Source organism: Rhinolophus hipposideros (assembly GCF_964194185.1).
Source record: "Rhinolophus hipposideros genome assembly, chromosome: 1".
Taxonomy (NCBI): domain Eukaryota; kingdom Metazoa; phylum Chordata; class Mammalia; order Chiroptera; family Rhinolophidae; genus Rhinolophus; species Rhinolophus hipposideros.
Genome location: NC_138047.1, coordinates 74,405,087 through 74,428,907, shown reverse-complemented (window position 1 = coordinate 74,428,907; position 23,821 = coordinate 74,405,087). Strand labels below are relative to the sequence as shown.

The 23,821-nt window shown below is 37.0% G+C and overlaps 1 pseudogene across 1 annotated transcript; it reads left to right on the top strand.

Annotated features, from left to right (window-relative positions):
* Positions 1-15,825: 15,825 nt before the first annotated feature.
* Positions 15,826-22,885, top strand: LOC308499398 (large ribosomal subunit protein uL23-like; annotated as a pseudogene). Its single transcript has 2 exons — positions 15,826-15,909; positions 22,408-22,885. The product of its transcript is annotated as a large ribosomal subunit protein uL23-like (transcript).
* The last annotated feature ends 936 nt before the right edge of the window (positions 22,886-23,821 follow it).

Genomic DNA, 23,821 nt, shown 5'->3' with positions numbered 1-23,821 from the left:
TGATTTGTAGTGGCTACCCATTCTTTCCTAAAAATAAGAGCACTTAGGGACTGGAACTAAGCCAGTAGATTTTGAAAGTGGGATGAAGGAAATGGGAAAGGCCTAGACCCTGAGGCACTGCAGGAGAGGGCTAATGCATCTTATAATAAGGAAGCCAGGGCTTTTAGGTTAAGTATCTCCAAACGCAAAGAGTAGCTGTGTAGTCAGGGTAAGAACGAGTAAACTGTGTTCAGGATGAGTAGAGAAAAAGGCTACAGGGTCACTAAAGATAAAATTCACCGACTTTATGGTTTTACCAAGGACTCGCCTTGTTCAGATACAAAATATTTGTTTAAGAATGTTGTCATATACAAAGAATGACTGGCCAGATCTCTTTATCCCAAAATGAACATGTGCCAACCAATAGTATTGGCAAACTCTTCCACATCTTATGGACTTCAAGGTACATGTGAGACCAGTTGTGCTATGTCAGACCAAAGCTCCCCTGCTGGGGTAGGAGACAAAGTCCAAGGAAACTGACCTACTTTTACCAATTCAACTTGTAATTATCAAATGCTGGATTTCTCCCAGAAATAAGGCAATTTGGTGACTTAGTGGCTGAGTCAACTAGTCCTGTTAAACAGTCAATCATTGATTTTCTTTTCTTTTAACTTTTAATGTTTTTAAATGACAATTCTAGTGTATAAGAGAATGAATGTGTCAACTTAATCAGTATCATGCTGCCTTAATTATCATAGCCCATTCATAAGCTCTGGAACTGAATAAAATGTAATGTATGAAAGGAGACACCCTTCTTTTTCTCTTTGTCCTCCATATTTCACTTTATAGAATCCCATTAAAATACAATTTCTCCCTTTTTCCAGATATAAAGGGGTTGACCATAAGATGAGACTATAGGAGATTTTCCTTAACCCTGAATCAGCAAAACAAAAATTAGAATGTGTTGCATTCCTAGTACAAAGGTCAGGACTTCTGAACAGGAACTCAAGCCAACCTTTCCTTCTACAGGGGCTGACTGCAATAATTCTTTGAAGAATGTAATCTAAAGAAGCTTCTATCCCATGAAAAATCTCCATCTGAGGAAGTTTATTTTTTAGAGGGTAGATATACAAAGGCTAATTCATCTTCTAAGATACATATTTTATAAGCAATACATAATCTAAAATGTTTTTGAGAGGAAAAATGATCATGAGACTAATAATCACGCAGATCTGTAAAATTCCTGATGTGCTGCTGTAAAAGGAAAGAAAGAAAGAAAGAAAGAAAGGAAGGAAGGAAGGAAGGAAGGAAGGAAGGAAGGAAGGAAGGAAGGAAGGAAGGAAGGAAGGAAGGAAGGAAGGAAGGAAGAAAGGAAGAAAGAAAGGAAGGAAGAAAGATAGATTAAAGTTTAGGTGATTATCCTGGTCCATACACATCCCCAGTTCCAGAAAAATGCTGAGCTATGAGCCCTATGTTCTGAAAATATGTGGATATACAAATCAATTCAGAACAAGCTTTTCCTAATAAGGAGTTCTAATTCTTTGTCTACATGTTTTTCTGGTGTTTCCAAAAAGGTCACAATTGGCCCACCATTGAAGAGATATGTGCTTGCTCCATTTTCCCGACAGAAAACATTTGTCATATATTTGTGTTGAGCAACTTTATTTTTTTTTTCCTGGTTCCTTGATGTAAAATGGTTGGCTTGGATTAAGAACTAGCCTTCTATAGTCACTAGCCACTTGATTCATGGCCTCCAAAGACCATCACACTTCATGCCAATTGATGACCCATTTTGATATACTTGACAGATCTTATTTACATGCACAAAACACCTCCATGCACAATGGCATGCATACTAAAAATATCTCTCCTATTGGAGGAAGACCCTATACAGGGAAAACAGCAACTGTCCTGCCAGTCCTTGAGCAAAAGCCACACAACTCAGTCTTTCACCGTATGTCTCTGACATCCTTGGAGTCACTGTCCCTCCGCCAGAGCCCACAGTGAGTGCCTGCAAGTGGTGAGTCTCTGTGCAGGCCCTTTAAAAGGACATCTGGGTTACCCAGAGCTTTCCATCCCACGCCGATGATTGGAATCCCATTTTTCACAGGCAGATGTTGTGGGTACTCCTCTTTCTGGCACCAGTATTCTGTGCTGGGGAGCCTGGTGTGGGGCTGGGGTCCCTCACTCCTCTGGGAGGAGCCTCTGTGGCTGAAATATCCCTTCTGATTTTCAACTGCCACATGGCAGTTTGGGGATGGCTAGATTCGTGTTTCTGCCCCTTCCACCATTCTCCACATGGTTTCTTCTTTATATCCTTAATTATAAAACTTCTGTTCAGCTAGACTTCAGGTGGTTCTCTAGGTTGATTATTCTATATTTTCATTGTAATTTTAATGTGTTCAAGGGATGAGGTAAGAACAGTGTTGATGTGCTCCGCCGTCACGGATCTACAGTCCACCCATTTCAGTGATAATTAATCTCATGGTTAAAGTTTCAGTTTTTAACATAAATCATCTATTTTCCTAAGTCAGTAAGAATACAGGATCACACAATAATGTGCACCTGAGACAACTTAAGAAAAAAATTTGTCTTAATAAAATCACATGAGTTCCATATGAAATAGAAATTATTTGTATAATTTTTAGTCTGGCATTACAATTTGTAAAGAGAGACACTGATTGTCATTATCTTTCACCTGAGTGGAGAGTTAGAAGGCAAATATGACCAGGCACTTGTGATTGGACAAAGTAACAGCTATTTGAATGTGAATTTAGCAGATTGCTGTTACTATTTTGGGACTGGAAACAATAGAGCCAGGACTAAAGTGAGGTAAATAACACAACTGAGGCACAGAGCTGAAGTGCACTCCCATGACTCTGAAAGTATCTGCCTCCTTATGGATTTCCTCCAGTCGCAGTCCTGGAGATAAAAATTAACTATATGAGTTGTCTACTCTATATGTTGAAGATTGAATGTTAGAGATCTAAAAACTAAAACAAAGCATAGCCTTGAACATTATAATCAATTATTCTACATTATCGTTGTCCACCGTGTAAAAAAATCTCAGGTTAAATAAATCTTATATTTAAGAAAAATAAAATAATGCTGTTTGGGGAGGGTTGATGCAGAACCAATGGTAGAAAAATTACTTTATGATATGGCTATTTAAATTTTCTTCCAAATGATTATTTTTGCTAGCATTTCCCTAATGGCCGCATGTTGTAGGTAACAGCAAGTTGATTTCAAGTCACACTTCTATAGGTAGAAATCTTATTTTAATCTGCTTTGTGAATTCTTACCATAATAGTATAAGCAAGTCAGTTGCTTAAGAAATAATTTTTGAAGTGATTGAAAATATCTTTCTTAATGTCATACAATGTTACAATACAAATTCATCAAGGATCTTCTCAATGTCCTTCCAGTGGTCTAAGAAGAAAAAAGTCAGATATGGATTAGTTAATAGTGAAAAGGTGATGGAAAACCTTTGAGAATCTTCTGAAAATGAAAAAATGTTTTCCTGCAAGTGGTTAATTTTGCAGTCACCAATTACGCTCACAGTTATATATGCCAGACCTATACTGGCACAAATGACTCACTTCCATAAATTCTCTTTTATCAGCACAAGTGCCACAACTGTCCCTGAAGAATAAAAGATGCAGGCCCAAGTTTACAGATGCTCTCAACATTTTTCTTTCGCTTCCAATATTTTCTCTTTGGGCAGGTACACTGAGCATTAAACAAGGATTCTCTACTTTTCTTTGAAGCAGCAAGGATGTTTGCTATGTTTTTTCTTTTTTAAAATTTTAGCTTCTGTTCGGTTAGAATAGTTATTTCTGATGGTACTTTCTTAAAATAAATAATAAATTGGTAATTGAAAAAATTTTAAAGAAAAAAATCTCTCCTTACTCCCATTCATAAAGAATTGTAATATAATGGTTATAAACAAGAAAAATTTTGAATCTGAGTTAATTTATTTTTTAAAAAATTAAAACATTCACAAAATGTAATAGTTTATATTTTGTAACAAATATTTTTGATGTACCCTTACAACAGAATAGGATGTTCCACTGGGTCATGGCAGCATATAAATAAATAATTCTTAACAAATTATTGTGACTCAAGGACAAAAATAAAATAAATATATTTCAGTAAAGAAAACTATAGTTTGTCAAAAAGCTGTGAATTCACATAAGGAGCTTTCTCTGATTATTTTACTCTGGAGTGGAAAAACTCCCCCGAAGCAAAAGAATTTTCCACTAGAATATAGCCTTTGTCTTGTTTAAGGCATGTCAGCTGAATCAGGACTACATCCTTCTCTACACCGAGTAAGATGAAAGAGCTCAGAAATACTTCAAGGTAGGAATTTAAATTGTGGGACAAAATGGCTAACATTTAAGTGATAATCAATTTCTTCCCTTATGTGGCTGGCAAGACCCCTCAGAACCTGATCTTTACCTCCATCCTTTCCAATTTCATTCCCCAACACCATTCATTCACCCACTTTCCATCGGCAACCTCCTTCCATCAGTGTTATACACTCCAGTTATTCTGACCATCTTCCCTCGCAACTAGTCACACCTAGAGTAACACTATTCAAATCCTGGCTGTACCACTTACTACCTATGTAACTTGAGGCAAGTTTCTAAGCTATCTGTGTCCCAAAATTCTCATCCTTATTCCTAAATTGGAAACAATAGCACCCAATTCATAGGGTCATTGTAAAGATCAAATGAATTGTTCATATAGTAAGTGCCCACTAAATATTGGTTGGTGTTAATAGTATTAAACCCCTCTGCCTACAATGTTCATTCTATGCCTCACCCCCTTTTTATATATCTAGGTGCTACATATCTTTCACATATCCACTTAAACAGGAAAACTTCCCAAAATAACCCCATCCCTAACGATGTTAATACGACTTCCATTTGTATTTTTATAAGACCTTACAAAAGGTCTTAACATCACCTGATGTTATTTCATATATATTGTTTGTATTCTCCCACTAAACTGTAAGCTCCATGAAGACAAGTGCTACAACTACACTACTCTTCACTTTATCACCATCCCTCATCAAGCACTTGGTATATATTATACCCTCAAAACGTATTTGTTGAAAGAATAAAAGAATTAACAAATGAAAGTTGACTGTCAAGGAAAAGTTACTTCTGACTGAATTTAGATTTTGTTTTTGGTTGTATTTTAACATACTTATGGTTTCTTCTACAAAATGTTTAACTAGCTAACCATTGGCATCACTTCTCTTCCACTCTCCAAAACTACTGTTGCTGATAAAAGAGAGAGAATTAGAGTACTTGTTTAATTTGGAACAAGTTGAAAAATTATTTAAAATGGAAGTTACTAGAATTATAAACCCTTCCTTGAACTTTTTCCTTTGTATGCCTCAGCAAATAAGGCTGCTAATTCTGTACCTCAGAATCTGGACTGCACATTTTGTAGCTTCCTATTCTGACCAACTTGCTATTTGCTTTACCAAAGTATATTTTTCAGTTTTACTTTTTTAAAAAAAAAGGAAAATTAACTAATTAATATATACCCAAAGTATTATAAAACACATTTATTAACATTTTATTTAAAATTTACTATATTTAAAAGTTAACTAAAACCCCGTTTCTACTAAATTCTTTTTCTCATGCTAAGACTAAACATGAGCTCTAACATTTTGCAAAATTTTAGGTTACCAATTCATACTACAAAATACAGAAGCATTTTCATCAGTTAATTATGAAAATAAGACAAAGAACTAGATTAAGTTAATTTATGGAAATTCTAATGCCACATTATAAATTATGTTTGCAATTATCTCGTTTTTTAATACCCATTAAGGTTGTGTCTGAAGTGCTTTTCTGTTCATTGTAGGAAGTTTACATGAATACATAGTAAGCAATTACAGGTATAATGCTCACAATTGTAATGATGAAAAATGATATTCATTAAATCCTAGGGATTCATGTATTTATTCAGCCAGTATTTATTAAACACCTATTAGGTGTCAGACACTGTGCTAAGCAATGATCATATAACTGTAAACAGCACAAACACGGACCTGGCCTCTTCGAACAGAATGTAAACATTGAATAAACAAACTTCAAATAATTATATAATTATAAATTATGATAAAATCTATAAAGACACTAAGAGAGTTAATAACAGAGGGAATGTAATTTAGGTCGAGCTGTTAGGCATGTCTTCTCCAAGGATATGATACTTAAAATGAAACAAAAGGAATTAACACCAATTCTACACAAACTCTTACTGAAAATACAGGAGTAAGCACTACATAAATCATTTAATAAGGCAAATATTACCCTGATATCCAAACCAGACAGAGATATTACAGGAAAGAAGAAAGAAAACTCCAGGAAATATCCCTCATGAAATAAAAGCAAAAGCCCTCAGCAAAACTGGCAAAGTAAATCTAAAATATAAAAATGATAATACCGTGTCTCCCTGAAAATAAGACCTAGCCAGACAATCAACTCTGTTGCATCTTTTGGAGCAAAAATTAATATAAGACCCAGTATTATATTCTATTCTATTATATTATACCCTGTCTTATATTAATTTTTGCTCCTAAAGATGCATTACAGCTGATTGTCCGGCTAGGTCTTATTTTCAGGGAAACAACGTATATCAAAGGGAAATGTAAGATCTGTTCAACATTCTAAAATCAATAGATATAATTTACTGTATCAACAGTTTAAAGCAGAAAACCATATAACAATCTCAAAAAGTGTAGAAAACATATTTGACAAAATTTAACATCCTTTCATGATAAAACCTCTTAACAAACAGTAAATAGTAGAGAATATCCTTAGCGTGATAGAAAGCATCACTAAAACACCTACAGCTTACCTCATTGTTAATGATGAAAAACTGAATGCTCCCCTCTGAAAGTGGGAATAAGGTAAGAATGTCCTCCAACAGCACTTATTCAACATCATACTTGAGGTTCTTGTCAGTGCAATAAAGGCAGAAAAATTAAAGTAAATGCATACAGATTTGAATGAATGGAATAAAACCATCTTTGTTAGTAGACAGCATGATTTTCTGTGGAAAAATTCCAAAATAATTAGTTTAAAAGTTAGTAGAACTAATAAGTGAGTTTAGCAAGAATGAAGGAGACAGGTCATTTTTTTTTTTTTTTTGTCGTATTTCTGTATTTCTATATAGTATTTCTGCATGGCAGTACTAAGTTCTAGAAAGGATATGACACATCTGAAACACATACATTGCTGGTGGGAATTGACTTTTGGGAAACATTTTGGCAGTTTCCTACAAAGTTAAACATACATTTACCATATGACTCAGCAATTCCACTGCTGGGTATTCAAAAATAAAAAAAAGTGACAATGTATGTTCATACACAAATCTGTAAGCAAATATATCTACTGGGTTTATTAACAATCACTAAAAACTGGAAACAATCCAAATGTCCTTTAACTGGCAAATGGATAAACAAACTATGTTACATTTGTGTAATGGAAATAAAAAGGAATGAACTACTGATACAATAACTTGGATGATTACACTAAGTGAAAGAAATGAGACTCAAAAGTCTACATCCTGTGTGATCTCATTTGTATAACATTCTGGCAGAGGTCATTGTTTGCCAAAGGTGGGGACTGAGGCAAGAGATTGATTACAAATACACAAAAGGTAATATGCTGTAATGATAGAACTATTGTACATATGGATGGCAGTGGTGATGGTTACATGACTACATGCATCATTCAAAATTCTTAGAACTCTACACTAAAAAGATGGATATTAATATATTGAAAGTATATCTCAATAAGCCTATTCCATTAATAGTTACCACTTAGTACACTTTTAAAAATTTCAAATCTTCATATAAATACAAAATATCTACTATTCTTCCTTTTTTAAGACAAAGTGACAAAGATATGGAATACTGTTGCCCTATATTTCTTAAGGTGAGCCCTGACTGCAAGCCACATATAACATTTAAAATTTTCTAATAGCCATGTGTTTAAATATCATTTTAAAAAGTAGGTGAAATTAATTTTCGTAATATATTTTATTTAACCAAATATATCAAAATCTTACCCTTTCAACATGTAACCAATAAAAACAATTTACTAATAAGCTACTTTACATTCTTTATATTCAATTAAGTCTTTAAAATCTGTTGTGTATTTTATACAATATCAATTTGAACTAGTCACATTTTAAAGAGTTCTGTAGCAATGTGTGTAGTGGCTATGAAATTGGACAGAGCAGACCAAGAACTTTCCCAAAACTGCATCTGAATCCGTGATCTCACTTATAGTCAATAATAACACCCATTAACATTTGATGTACTGAATTGCATTTAATTGAATATTCTGTGAGCTATATTAAAGTTACAATTTTGTACTGGTTATAAAGAGGGAAATTTGGGAGACATCATCAAAATGGTGGCATGAGGTGAGCCTCTGTAAAGCTCCCCTGGGATTTACAACTAATCGAACAACAATAACTCCACAAAAGACTCCTGCACAGCACACAGGCAAGAAGAAGAGGCCCACTACTGAATTCACCTAAAGATGGGAGAATCACGCGAGTGGAGTAGGAGGGAAGGGAGAAATGGGAGACGGAGCCGCGTGGGCACAGGACGCAGACCTAGCTCAGTGCTCCAAGCTCGCTGCATCCCAGAACTACCGCAGCTACAGGACAGGGAAGAACTCGGACTGCTAGGGCTCCGCTTATGGCCCACATGGCTGAGGGGGCAGCATATAACACGGCTGAACCGAACGCTCATGGAAGAGACCTCGGAGAAAAGACTAAAGAAAGAAGGCTGAAAACGGTTTAAGCCCTCACTGCCGAGCAGAGAACGGAAGCCTTAGGCACTGAGACTAGCCGCCACCTCCCTGGCCTCCCAGAGCTCGCCCCGCCCCCACCTGCCCGGTGCTAGAAGCGGAACAGCAGCAGTGTCAGATCAAAGGACAGGATATTTGCTGATCTGAGAACTGTGGAACGCAGACACAGACTCACAGCCCAACTAGTTCCGGCAAAGGGGAGGGAACTGTGGAAGCAGGACCGGCTTTGGTGGTGGTCACCGCCATTGCTCTGGGCCACCTCTCACAACTCATCCTGCCCCTGGCACCACCTATCTGGGCGGATCCCTGCAGAAGTAAACAACTGCTGAAACATACGGGCTCTGAATCTGGTGCAGAAAGAGCTTTGGAAATTCAAAAGCTATCCACATACCCACACAGACACTGTGCCCTGTGACCCAGGCGAACTATTAACAGAGGAGAAACCGTCTCCCAGGGAATCCCCCCATTGTGTGAGAAGCTGGAATACTGCAGAGAAAACATAGTACTACCGTGGGAGAGAGGGAAAAAAAAAGACTGCAGTCAGAGAGAAAATAAAACATTCTACCAACAAGTACTGGAAAACAAAAGAAAGACCTCTTTCTATCAACCTGTTGCAGAAGCTACTCCTGTAGATGTCTAGGAAGAGAAACAATAAATAATTAATTGCCATGAATAACCAAGGCAACAAGACAGCTCAGAAAGAAAGTGAAAAGTCTCCAGAAAAGGAACTTAAAGATATGGAAATATGTGACTTAAATGACAGAGAACTCAAGATTGCAGTTCTGAAAAAAACAAAATGAGATGTAAGAAAACACAGACAGGCAGTTTAATGAACTCAGAGACACAATCAAAGAACAACATGAGCATTTTACAAAAGAGATTCAAATTTTTAAAAAGAACCAAATGGAATTTCTGGAGATTAAGAACTCAATTGAAGAAATTAAGAATGAAATAACCAGCTTAGGTAGTAGAGTTGATCAGATGGAGGAAAGAATCAGTGACATCGAAGATAGAAACCTGAAAATTACACAGATGGAAGAAAGAGACTTGAGACTTAAAAGAAATGAAAGAACTCTACAAGAACTTTCTGACTCCATCAGAAAGAGCAATATAAGAATAATGGGCATACCAGAAGGAGAAGAAAGAGAGAAGGGCACAGAGAATATATTCAAACAAATTGTTGATGAGAACTTCCCAAACTTGTGGACAGAACTGGATCCTCGAATACAAAAAGCAAATAGAACATCTAATTACCTCAATCCCAACAGGCCTTCTCCAAGGCACATTGTATTGAAGCCGTCTAAAATTAACGCCAAAGAAAGAATCCTCAAGGCAGCCAGGAAAAAGAAGATGGTAACCTGCAAAGGAAAGCCCATTAGATTATCATCAGATTTTTCAGCAGAAACTCTACAAGCCAGGAGGGAATGGAACCAAATATTCAAACTTTTGAAAGAGAGAAATTATGAGCCAAGAATAATATATCCAGCAAAGTTATCCTTTAGATATGAAGGAGGAATAAACACCTTTCCAGACATCCAGAAGCTGAGGGAATTTTCTAATACACGACCTGCACTACAAGAAATATTAAAGGAGGCTATTTAACCACCATCAACAGGGACAATGTATGGCAACCAAAACATAAAAAGGGGGAGCGTAAAGGCCTGAACCGGAATATGGGAATGGAGAAAGTAAGCGTGCTGAAGAAAATGGAATACTCTAAATATCAAACTTTCTTTTACATAAACTTAAGGGTAGCCACTCAAAAAAAAATTCCAGAACAGAAATATACACTGTAATAAAAGAAGAAACAGAGGGAAACATCATAGAATACCACCACACAGAAATAACAGACAACAAAACGGCAAAGAAACAATGGAGACACAGCCTTATCAGAAAACTAAAGATAGAATCACAGGAAATCCTCACATATCAATAACCACCCTAAATGTAAATGGACTGAACTCACCAATAAAAAGGCAGAGTAGCAGATTGGATCAAAAAACTAAACCCACCCCTATGCTGTCTCCAAGAGACACATCTCAGCTACAAGGACAAGCATAGACTCAAAGTGAAAGGGTGGAAATTGACACTCCAAGCAAATGGTACCCAGAGAAAATCAGGTGTAGCCATAATGATATCAGACGAAACAGTCTTCAGGGTGAAAAAGATAACAAGAGACAAAGATGGACATTTCATAATGGTAAAGGGGACTATACCACAAAAAGACATAACAGTCATCAATATGTATGCCTCCAATCAGGGAGCACCAAAATATACCAAGCAACTACTAACAGAACTAAAGGGAGAAATTGACCAAAACACAATTATACTAGGGGACTTAAATTCATCATTGACAGCTATGGATAGATCATCCAAACAGAAGATAAATAACGAAATAGCAGACCTAAATGACACATTAGATGAAATGGACATAATTGACATATACAGAGCACTTCATCCTTAAACATCAGACTATACATTCTTTTCTACTGTACATGGAACACTCTCAAGGATAGACCATATATTGGGACATAAAATCAGCCTCAGCAAATTTAAGATTGAAATCATACCAAGCATATTCTCTGATCACAAGGTTTTGAAATTGGATATCAACTGCAAAAAGAAAACAGAAAAAAACACAAATACATGGAGATTAAACAACACACTTTTAAAGAATGACTGGGTCAAAGAAGAAATTAGAAGGAGAGATCAAAAGATACGTAGAAATAAATGACAATGAAAATACATCCTACCAAAATTTTTGGGATGCAGCAAAAGCAAATTTAAGAGGGAAATTTATATCATTACAGGCCTATCTCAAGAAACAAGAAAAATCCCCAATAAATAGCCTCATGTTACACTTAACGAACTAGGAAAAAAAGAACAAGTGAAACACAAGGTCTGCAGAAGAAAGGAAATAACGAAAATCAGAGCAGAATTAAATGAAATAGAGAACAAAAGAGACAATAGAAAAAATTAATGTGACAAAGAGATGGTTTTTTGAAAAGATTAACAAAATTGACAAACCCTTGGCTAGACTCACTAAGATAAAAAAAGAAAAGACACTAATTAACAAAATCAGAAATGAAAAAGGGGAAGTTATCACGGGCACCACAGAAATACAAAGGATCATCCCAGAATACTGTGAAGGACTCTATGCCACTAAATTCAATAATCTAGAAGAAACGGACAAGTTCATAGAAACATATAGCCTTCCAAGGCTGAACCATGAAGAACTGGAAAATCTAAACAGACCGATCACCAGTAACGAAATTGAATCAGTCATCCAAAACCTTACCAAAAGCAAAAGTCCAGGACCAGATGGCTTCACTAGTGAATTCTACCAAACCTTCAAAGAGGATCTAATACCAATCCTGCTCAAACTCTTCCAAAAAATTGAAGAAGAGACAGTACTCCCTAACTCATTTTCTGAGGCCAACATTACCCTGATACCAAAATCTGGTAAGGACAACACAAAAAAAGAAAACTACAGACCAATATCTTTGATGAATACAGATGCAAAAATCCTAAACAAAATTCTAGCAAATCGAATCCAACAATGCATTAAAAAGATTATTCATGGGCCAGCCCGGTGGCTCAGGCGGTTAGAGCTCCGTTATCCTAACTCCAAAGGCTGCCGGTTCGATTCCCACATGGGCCAGTGGGCTCTCAACCACAAGGTTACCAGTTCAATTTCCTTGAGTCCCTCAAGGGATGGTGGGCTCCGTCCCCTGCAACTAAGATTGATCACAGCATCTTGAGCTGAGCTGCCGCTGAGCTCCCAGATGGCTCAGTTGGTTGGAGCGCATCCTCTCAACCACAAGGTTGCCGGTTCGATTCCTCAACTCCCTCAACGGATGGTGGGCTGCGCCCCCTGCAACTAGCAACGGCAACTGGACCTGGAGCTGATCTGCACCCTCCACAACTAAGACTGAAAGAACAACAACTAGTAGCTGAACAGCACCCTCCACAACTAAGATTGAAGGATAACAACTTGACTTGGAAAAAAGTCCTGGAAATACACACTGTTCCCCAATAAAGTCCTGTTCCCCTTCCCCAATAAAATCTTTAAAAAAAAAAATTATTCATCACAACCAAGTGGGGTTCATCCCTGGAGCACAAGGATGGTTCAACATCCGCAAATCCATCAACGTGATACATCACATAAACAAAATAAAGGACAAAAATCATATGATTATATCAATTGATGCAGAGAAAGCATTTGAAAAGATATGACATCCATTTATGATTAAAACACTTAATAAAATAGGGATAGAAGCAAAATACCTTAACATAATAAAGACCATCTATGACAAGCCCTCAGCTAATCTCATAACTAATGGTAAAAACTGAAGCCCTTTGCTCTACATTCAGGAACACGACAGGGCTGTCCCCTATCACCTCTGCTTTTCAACATAGTGTTGGAAATCCAGAGCAATCAGGCAAGACAAAGAAATAAAAGGCATCCAAATTGGGAATGAAGAAGTTAAATTATCACTCTTTGCAGATGACATGATGCTATATATAGAAAACCCTAAAGACTCCACCAAAAAGCTATTAGAAACAATCAACGAACACAGTAAAGTTGCTGGCTACAAAATCAACATATAAAAGTCCATTGCATTCCTATATACTAACAATGAAATATCAGAAAAAGAAATACAAAAAAACAATTCCTTTTGCAATTGCAGCAAAAAAGAATAAAATACCTAGGAATAAACTTAACCAAGGATGTGAAGGACCTATATGCTGAAAACTGTAAGACATTTTTGAAAGAAATTGAAGAAGACACAAAGAAATGGAAAGACATTCCACGCTCATAGATTGGAAGAATCAACATAGTTAAAATGGCCATATTACCCAAAGCAATATACAGACTTAATGCAATTCCCATCAAAATCCCAATGGCATTTTTTAAAGAAATAGAACAAAAAATTATCAGATTTGTTTGGAACCACAAAAGACCCCGAATAGCCAAAGCAATCTTAAGCAAAAAGAACAATGCTGGAGGTATCACACTCCCTGACTTTAGCTTTTACTACAGGGCTACAATACTCAAAACAGCATGGTATTGGCAGAAAAACAGACACATAGACCAATGGAATAGAATTGAGAACCCCAAATGTAGGAATCAGGAAGAATGTGACATATATCTAATTTTTCCTGAGAATTATGATTAATACTTTCCATTTATAGTTTTTCTTTTTTAAAAATTAGGATAACATCTTTCCTACCTAGAATGAGAAAAATTACAACTCCTAACAAATAGGCTTCTAGAGCATATTAAAACTACATAAAAAGGCATAGTGGATGCTTACAACATTTATGATGTGAGTGAACAAATTTTGGAGAGACTGTGAGGAAACAGGAATTCTTATACTTTATTGGTAGGTGCCCAAAACTGTACAACCCTATGAGGATAATTTATCCAAACTGTTCAGAACTATACTTTGCATATTTATTCTTTGCTCCACAATCCCCTCCTCTGAGAATTTATCTTATAGGTTTACTTTCTCAGACTTAAATGACTTATGAATAAGATTATCCATTACAGCATTGTATGTAATTGCAAAAATCTGTAAATAATGAAAATGTCCCTCTATATGGTACTGGTTAAATGAAGCTCTATAAAACAGAACACTATATAACTGGAGAGAAAGAGAGAGCGAGAGCGAGAGCGAGAGCGAGAGAGAGAGAAAGAGGCTATATATTCATATGGAAAAAGAAAAAAAAAGGAATGAAATAGGAATATATGTTAGTAGGTGCTCTTAGTTCCATAAGGAAGTTCTAGAAAAATACATAAAAACTAATAAAAGTGGTTACCTCTGGGAGTAGAAAAGTGTGCAAAGAATTGCTTGAATGAGTCAGCAGCAGGAATTTGATCTTCCTTTTCATAATTTTTTAACTGGCTATTTGTTTGTAAATTCAAAGACAATTCTACTCTATTAACTTTATCACTTTATTTCACTTTGAGTTTTTTGGGCCTGTTTCAGTAACATTTCTTCTGGATTACTCCAGATAAAAGAGTAAGAATTAAAATTAATTTTTATAGTTATACTATTAGATTTCACCTACATAACTGCCTACAAGGGTTATAGTACCCTTTTTATGTTTATATCTAAACAGCTCCCTGATTTAGAAAGTACAAAAATATTCCTGACGTATGGATTTTTTGTAGTAACTACTTAAATAGAGAACACATTAAAAACACTTTTTAAGAAGTACTTTATATATAGATTTCTTTGTAGACAACACTATTGCAATCATGGACAAATTTAAAACTGGACTACATTTGGAACTCTTAAGTTGGATATAAATGCTAAAAGTGGAGATTATAAGAAAGCTACTTTAAGATTTATCAATTGAATTTTTAAAACTAAATAGCTTTTCATGAAAATAGAGCTGCCCCTCTCAAAATCAAAGCCAAAACAGGTTGTGAAGGCAATGAAAGCAGTACTGAAAGGTGTCCACAACCACACACACACACAGACACACACACAATCCACATGTCACCCATCTTTTGAAGGCCCAAGACACTGTCGCTTGGAAGGCAGCACAAATATCCTCAGATGAGCACCCCCCAGGAGAAACAAGATTGACCACTATGCCATCGGCAAGTTCCCCTAACTACTGACAACAAGCACCAAAGCAAACAGCCTGTGAAGAAGCTCCACGACATTGACATAGCCAAGGTCAACACCCTGATTAGGTCTGATGGAGAGAAAAAGCATATGTTGTACTGGCTCCTGACTATGAAGCTTTGGATGTTGCCAACAAAATTGGAATCATCTAAACTGAGTCCAGCTTGCTAATTCTAAATATAAAAAAATTTTGAGAGAAGGTTCAAGATGGCAGGCTAGATAAACATTGTGCCTGCTTCCTTTCATGAACACTTTAAAATTACAGCTAAATTACATAACAATCAACCTGGAGAACCATCTGAAGTCTAGTTGAACAGAAGTTTTATAACTAGGGATATAAGAGACTGGTAGGAGGGGCAAAGATGAAAAATGGGCTGGCCCCAAACCTTCATGTAGTGGTTGAGAATGAGGAGGGATATCTCAGCCATGGAGGTTCACCCAGAAGAGTGAGGGGCCCCAGCCCCCCACACCAGGCTCCCCAGTCCTTCTCTTACTGGTGCCAGGAAGAGAAGCCCCCACCATCATCCAGGTGGGATGGTAGGCTTTGGGAAACCCAGATGTCCTCTTAAAGGGATCGTACACAGACTCACTTGCTGACAGGCACTCAGCTTGGGCTCCAGCAGAAGGATGGTGACTGGTGAGGTGTTAGAGCATATGGGGGACAGACAGAGGTGTGTGGCCTCGGGGAGGACAGAAAGACAGTCAGTATTTTCCCTGTGTGTGGTCCTGCTCCCATGCAGCTGGCAGTTGGGTGCCATCTTTTTGTGTTGAGCCTACCCCACCAATCTGAATCTGATTGGCTTGGTGAGCTCCGCAGCTGCACCCTGCTGACTGACCTGGGACCCGGCCCCACCCAACTCCCCCAATTCAGGAGGCACTTTCTCCATGACCAACCAACCCTCCCCACACTGCACTCGTTCTTGGAAAACTATCAGAGTCTGGCAAGAGCCTGGTGGGCTGCAACTAGCCTCAGTGTCTCTGAGACGTTTGCTAAGTAGCTCCAGGCTCAGCACTGGCAACAAACCTGAATTTACATCAACATGGTGACCACAACTCTTCCCACTCTAGTGACTCCCTAAAGCCCTGCCTCACCCAACTTGCATACCACACGAGGCTCTATCAGCTGCTGAACCTTAAGGAAGCTGGCAGGTGGCAGAAGACCTCAGGATGTCCTGGATTTTGGCAGAGCTACCCCAGCCCCAGTACTGGTGACAAGTGTCCCAAGTTTGCAGTGTGGCCTTTCCCACATGCCTCCAAGTTTAGCACAAACAGCAACAACCACGGATCACTTTATAGCTTTTACCAGTAGTCCCTGGCCAGTCACAGGCAGTGGCTGACCTGGGCCTGCACTGGTCCCCTCCCAAGAGGCCCCAGAACCACAGACTTGGAGACTGCCTGGCTGCAGACCACCTCCCAACTGGTCCCACAAGAAGCACACACAAAGGGCTGTCCCAACAGGCACTAGAGCCCACTGGAGTGAATCCCAATCAGTAGGGTAAGCACCCCCGCCACAGCATCCCATAAACTATGCATGTGACCAAACCCCCCAGCCAGTCAGCCTAAGGGTCAATCCCACTTACTAACGTGCTAATAGCAACTAAGGTTCAACTATAACAGGAGGGCACACAGAACCCACACAAGGGACACTTCTGGAATACCTGGAGCAGGTGACCATGGAGAATGTACCACTGGGCCCCATAGGGCACCTACTACATAAGGCCACCCAGCCAAGACTGGGAGACATAGCAGATCTACCTAATACATAGAAACAAACCCAGAGAGGCAGCCAAAAGGAGGAAACAAAGAAATGTATCCCACACGAAAGAACAGGAGAAAACTCCTGAAAAAGAACTAAACAAAATAGAGGTAAGCAACCTACCAGAGACAGAGTTCAAAACAATGGTTATAAGGCTGCTCAACAATGGGTGGTAGCATAGCCAAGTGGTCTAAGGTGCTAGATTAAGGATGCTCAAGGAACCTAGTGAGAATGTCAACAAAAAGATAGCAAACATAAAAAAGACATAGAAACCATAAAAAAGAACCAGTCAGAAGTGAAGAACACAGTAACTGAAATGAAGAATGCTCTAGAAGGAATCGTCAGCAGACTAGATGAAACAGATGATCAAATTAGCAATTTGGAAGACAAGGTAGCAGAAAATACCCAATCAGAACAGCAAAGAGAAAAAAGAATTTCAAAAAATGAGGCGAATTTAAGAGACCTCTGGGAAAACATCAACCATAACAACATTCACATCATAAGGATATTTGAAGAAGAGGGAAAGCAAGGGATTGAGAACACATTTGAAGAAATAATGACTGAAAATTTTTATAACCTGGCGAAGGAAATAGACATACAAGCACAGGGAGCACAGAGAGTCCCAAAAAAGATGAACCCAAACAGACCCACACTTAGACACTTTATAATTAAAATGCCAAAGGTTAAAGATAAAGAAAGAATCCTAAAAGCAGCAAGAGAAAGACAACTAGAAACTTATAAGGGACCTCTCAGAAGACTATCAGGTGATTTCTCAACAGAAACTTTGCAGGCCAGAAGGGATTGCATGAAATATTCAACATGATGAAAAGCGAAGACCTCCAACCAAGAGTAGTCTAACCAGCAAGGTTATCATTTAAAATTGAAGGAGAAATAAAGAGCTTCCTAGACAAGAAAAAGCTAAAGGAGTTCATCACCAAACCAGTATCACAAGGAATCTTAGAAGGACTTCTTTAAGATGAAAAATAAAATCAAAATTATGAATAGTAACATGGCAATAGCTACATATCTATCAACAATTACTTTAAATGTAAATGAATGAAATGCTGCAATCAAAAGACATAGGGTGACTGAATGGATAAGAAAACAAAAACCTTACATATGCTGCCTATAAAAGACTCACATCAGATTGAAAGATACACACAGACAGAAAGCAAAGGGATGGGAAAAGATATTTCATAAAAATGAAAATGAAAAAAAAAAGGCTGGAGAATCAATATTTATACCAAACTTTATAAAACAAAAAATAGACTTTAAAACAAAGGCTATAACAAGAGACAAAGAAGGACCCAGTAATCCCTGAAACTCATACAATATTTTATGTTAGCTATATTTTTGATAAAAATCTTGAAAATCTTTTTCACTGTAAAAAATTTAAATATATTTTTCAAAAGTATAATTATAGTTATGTTGGTAAATAGATTAAATAATATCAATCTTAGCTCATATACTGGTTATTCAACAAAGTAACATTCTGCATTGTTTTTTGCTGTTTAGCTTAATAGCTGATATTTTTCCTTTATTCCACTAAAGAATAGGTAATGTAAGTGTCAGTCATTCTTCCCCCTCATCATACTCATCCTTCCATTCTACACCCAAAGCTCATGTCAAGGATATTAAATCCTGTGCAATGCTGAGGCTTCAGGAGTGGGGATGAAAACAGTCTCCCTCTAATCATTCATTGCCCACAGGTTAAAACCAAGATGTCCATCTTCTGTGCCCTTAGCATCACTTTAGATCTCGCCATTTCCTGCTGCTCTGTGTGGTTCTCGGGGCACAACAGCAATCTTTTCCAACTATGAGAACCTTGCCTAGTTCCTCTCCAGCATTTACTACATCCTAGACATTGCCAAAAAGCCAGGCCTAGTCTCTACTACTCCAAAATCCACAGATAACTCTCTCATCCTTCAGCGTGGGTGAAACTCTTTTCAGTTTCTCAAAATTCCTAGGTGATTTTGGGACTCATCCTATCCAAAGTCAGAGATCAAGTCAGTATAAAAGAATTTGAAGTCTAGTCTGGTTGAGTTAGAGCCTAAAGTCAAATCATTAATGTGTGCTGCTCTGCTCCATGTAGAAAAGGGAGTGCTGTTTTCATGTTTAGGATATGGATATCTAAACCTAGTGAAAAGGGAATTATGTATTGCTCTAAATTAGTTTACTAAGGACTGCTTATTACTCAGCTTAGATATGATGCATCAATAATGCCAGACAACTGAATGTACTCCAGTGTGCTTACAGCTCTATTGACATCTCTTGAAAATCTGCTTCAACAATTTATGATTTAGAACCTCCACCACAATATATATCATCTAGAAAAATAGTTCTCAATTACCAGCACAGTATTTCAAAAAGCCAAGTCAATATGTTAAAGTATTTTATTACACACGGCTGCCAAATTTATTTCCCAAATACAACCTTCCACAGACCAATCATTTTAAATATATTTTATAATGTAATCCCTATGCTGATGGGCTTCTATTTCATGAATAATTGGCTTCTATTTCATCAACGTTGAAAACAATTTATGGTTTGATAGTTTCTCAAGTTTATTAAACAGGATTTTATTTTTTTATAATACAGTCTTCTCGAAAAACTGGACTGTTTTTACATAGCTGTGTATGGTTTTATGAGCCAGGCACAAGGGCTAAGAACTACACAGGATTGATTGGATTCATCAAGGCCAGTATGTTTTATTGGAGCTATGGAGAATCCACCAAGAGAAGGGCAAGATTGGGAACCCACCTGCGGTGAAGGCCATGCCTTGCATATGGCAGGAACTCAATACATATATTTTATTAATCGGCCCAGAGAAAGTTTTACAAATGCTTAGATGGTCTTACTGTTCTGTTTATTCTCTTTATAATCAGTGCTTCCCAAGTTTTAATTGCATAGTATATGAATCACCTAGGGATCTTTTTAAAAAGCAAATTCTGTTTCACCTGGATTGAGGATTGAGTTTCTACATTTCTTACAAGATTCTAAGTGATGTGCATGCCACTGGTCCAAGAATAGCAAAACTATAAACCTTCCTTCAAAATAGATTAGTGCTTACTTACATCATTATGTTGCCATAGCACCCTGTACTGCTCCTAACTTATCTCACTAATTGTAATCTTGTATTTATTTGTCTACATGCCTTTCTAAACTATAATCTCCCTAGGGACAAGGGACTCTTGTATTTCAGTGCCTAACGGATAATAATACTCAATAAATACTTACTGAATGTTGATCAACCAATGAACAAATATATACAAAAGATACATTTTTATACACTCCCTGGAACATATGTAAACACTCCCCTAGCTACCTTTTCATAAAAATGTCACCAGGGCATTGGGGACTTTTCAAAGTCCAGGCAAAATTCGTAATTATAATCAGGGCTGATTTCTTTTTATTGCATGGTGTATTAACTAATTTAATCCCCACAACAGCCCTTTATGATATAAGGTCATTAAAATTTCCATTTTAAAAATAGAAATGGAGGCATAGACATATTAAGTACCTTATCGAAGTAGTTCAGGTTTATACAGCTATTGTAATTTCTGGGATATGAACCTACGCAGTCAGGCTCCATAGTCCATACCCTCATTTACTACACCATGAAGATCAAACAAACAAACAAACAAAAAAAAAACAGAATCTCTTTGTGACTTTGTCAAGATTTTTAACCTTAATGTGCTTTACATTTGCAGAATGAGGATCAAACCCATTGTAAAGACTACTCTGCAGAATCCTCTATCTAGCTCATACTTGGGCATTCTTGGATTTAATTCTTTTCTTGTGCAACGCCACAGGTTTATGTCATGAAGCAATGTGTAATTTTTCTGGGACAAAAACATGGTGAAAAGTTGTGCAAAGCTTGTCCATCAGAATAAGGCACTTGGCTTGTATAGGGAGGGTGATCTATGAAGGCCCAGCACCTGCGTGAAAAAGTAGCTTGATTTTCTCTTCTTTGTTCACATAAAAATTCCAGAAAAAATGATATGTTATGGTGATATTCTCAAACTCGAGACTTGCAAAGGTTTTTAGATGCATCCCTAGAAAAGTACAAAGAACCTACACCAGGGGTGTCCAAACTGCGGCCCGCTTGGCCAACTGCAGCCAACAATCCATTTTTAATTGGCCCGCAGCAAATTCCAAAAATATGTTTAGTTTACTTAAATAAACCAGGTGAGGCAATACTACTTCACCTCCAGTGAGTGGCCCGGCTGTTTGTGTATTTTACCGCATGTGGTCCTTGGTGAAAAACATTGAAAAAAGTTTGGACACCCCTGACCTATATCATGTTCCTGACTGACATTCTCTTATGTGGGCACCTGAATTATAAATCATTGGATAATTAAGAAAAAACAGAGACTGTGTACATTTAAACATGAGCTTTCATTATTTAAAGGAAGATAATAGATAGCATTGTTTATGAAGAGAAAAAATCATACAACTATTTTAAGAGATAAGTCACTATGGTAACCATTTCTCTGCTTGAATTTAGAGAGGCAGTACCTTCTGCTACAGGAAGACTATCTCAGCTGTTAGCAGTAGCTCTTATATACTATTTTATACAGGACTTTTTTTTCTCTTGTACTAAATAAGGCTCCACCACCTTACTTAATGAAAAATCCTTTATCATTCTATAGAATTACTCATATGCATATTTAATTATTAAATAGAAATTTATTAGCTGGAGTATCCTCAAAGATAAAAATAATGATAAAATATCTCATAGAAAATGTTAATGGAGGATCATACATGTCTTGACACAATCAAGTTTTCAAAAATTTCATTTCTGTATTTTCGTTTCAATGATTTAATTTCAATGATTTCTGTAAATTTCATTTTTTTCCAGAAAACCATTTCTTAGATTAATAAAGGAAAGTTAATACGTGTAACTCTTTGTTTTGAACCATGAGAACTTTACCTGCATTATTTTCTTACACATCATTGGGAGATCTCCTTTCTGCTCTCCCATACAGTTATGCATGTGTTAAAAGCCTTTCCCAATCAGTGGCAAATATTTTCCAGATTTCCTACAAACAGGAAAGACCATAAATTTTATTCTATTTTAATAATACTTCCCCAACCCCACTTAGCCCCTTTAGTGCTTGCTGCACTGAACCAGAGAACTGCAATTTCAGAACAATAAAAATTGCAATGACGAACCGTTTTCACGAAGATAGCGCCAAAAGCGAAGAAAGAAGCCCGTGCCCCTCCCAAAGCCGAAGCCAAAGCAAAGGCAAAGAAAGCAGTGTGGAAAGGCGTCCACAGCCACACAAAAAAAGAAGATCCGGATGTCACCCACCTGCAGAAGGCCCAAGACACTGCGGAAGGCCCAAGACACTGCACTGGGAAGGCAGCCTAAATATCCTCGGAAGAGCGCCCCCAGGAGAAACAAGCTTGACCACTATGCCATCAGCAAGTTCCCCCTAACTACTGAGTCAGCGATGAAGAAGACAGAAGACAACAATACACTTGTGTTCATTGTGGATGTCAAGGCCAACAAGCACCAGATCAAACAGGCTGTGAAGAAGCTCTATGACATTGACGTGGCCAAGGTCAACACCCTGATCAGGCCTGATAGAGAGAAGGCATGTGTTCGAATGGCTCCTGACTACGATGCTTTGGATGTTGCCAACAAAATTGGGATCATCTAAACTGAGTCCAGCTGGCTAATTCTAAATACAAAAGGTTTTCACTGCAAAAAATAAATAAATAAATTGCAATGATAGTAACTTCTATCACTCATTAAGCACTTGCTATGTACCAGGCCCTGTTCTAAAACTTCATGTGGACACTAGATTTACAAATTTAACACAACCAAAGAAAGCCAGAGACAATGTACATTTAAAGAGCTCAGATTTGTTTATAAAAAGGGAGATAATATTTGGCATTGATTATAATCCCTTTTAATCCTCACAATAACCCTAGAGCTTGCTAAGGAACCTTGGATATTGTACAGATCAACCTCTATGTCCTGTAAATCCTCCCTGAATCCATTATACAGTTTAAGAAACTCAGTTGTTTTTTTCCTTTGGTGTAATAGTTTATGAAATGAAATAAGCAATTCATTGAATGTGAATGTATTAATAAAAGCTCAGGAACAATAGCTCATACTGAATAAGAGAGAAAATTGGCTGGTGAAACATGTAATAAATATTCAACACTCTAAATCACTAATACACAAGACACATAGTATTTCCTATAATAATACATTAAAACACCACATTTGTTTTTTGTTTTGGTTTTTGCAATATCCCTGCTATTCTGAATTTATATTTCCTGTAAGCAATGATATTATAATACTATTTTATACATAAGGGGGCCTGGAAATTAAATACTTGCATGTATATCAGATGAACATATTGTTGTCATTCATTACTGCTATTTCTTTTTTGCAAGAAGGTGGATGAGTAAATTACAGTAAGAAAAAAGCAAGGATGCTTATGATTTTGGTAGTTTGTTATATTGGTGTATGAAAGACAATCAAATTATTTAATCAATTATATTTTCTCTTTATATACAACTATTATTTCCAAGTAAGCACCTTCATAAACTATTTTTAAAGTGTTAACAATAGAGGATATAATAAA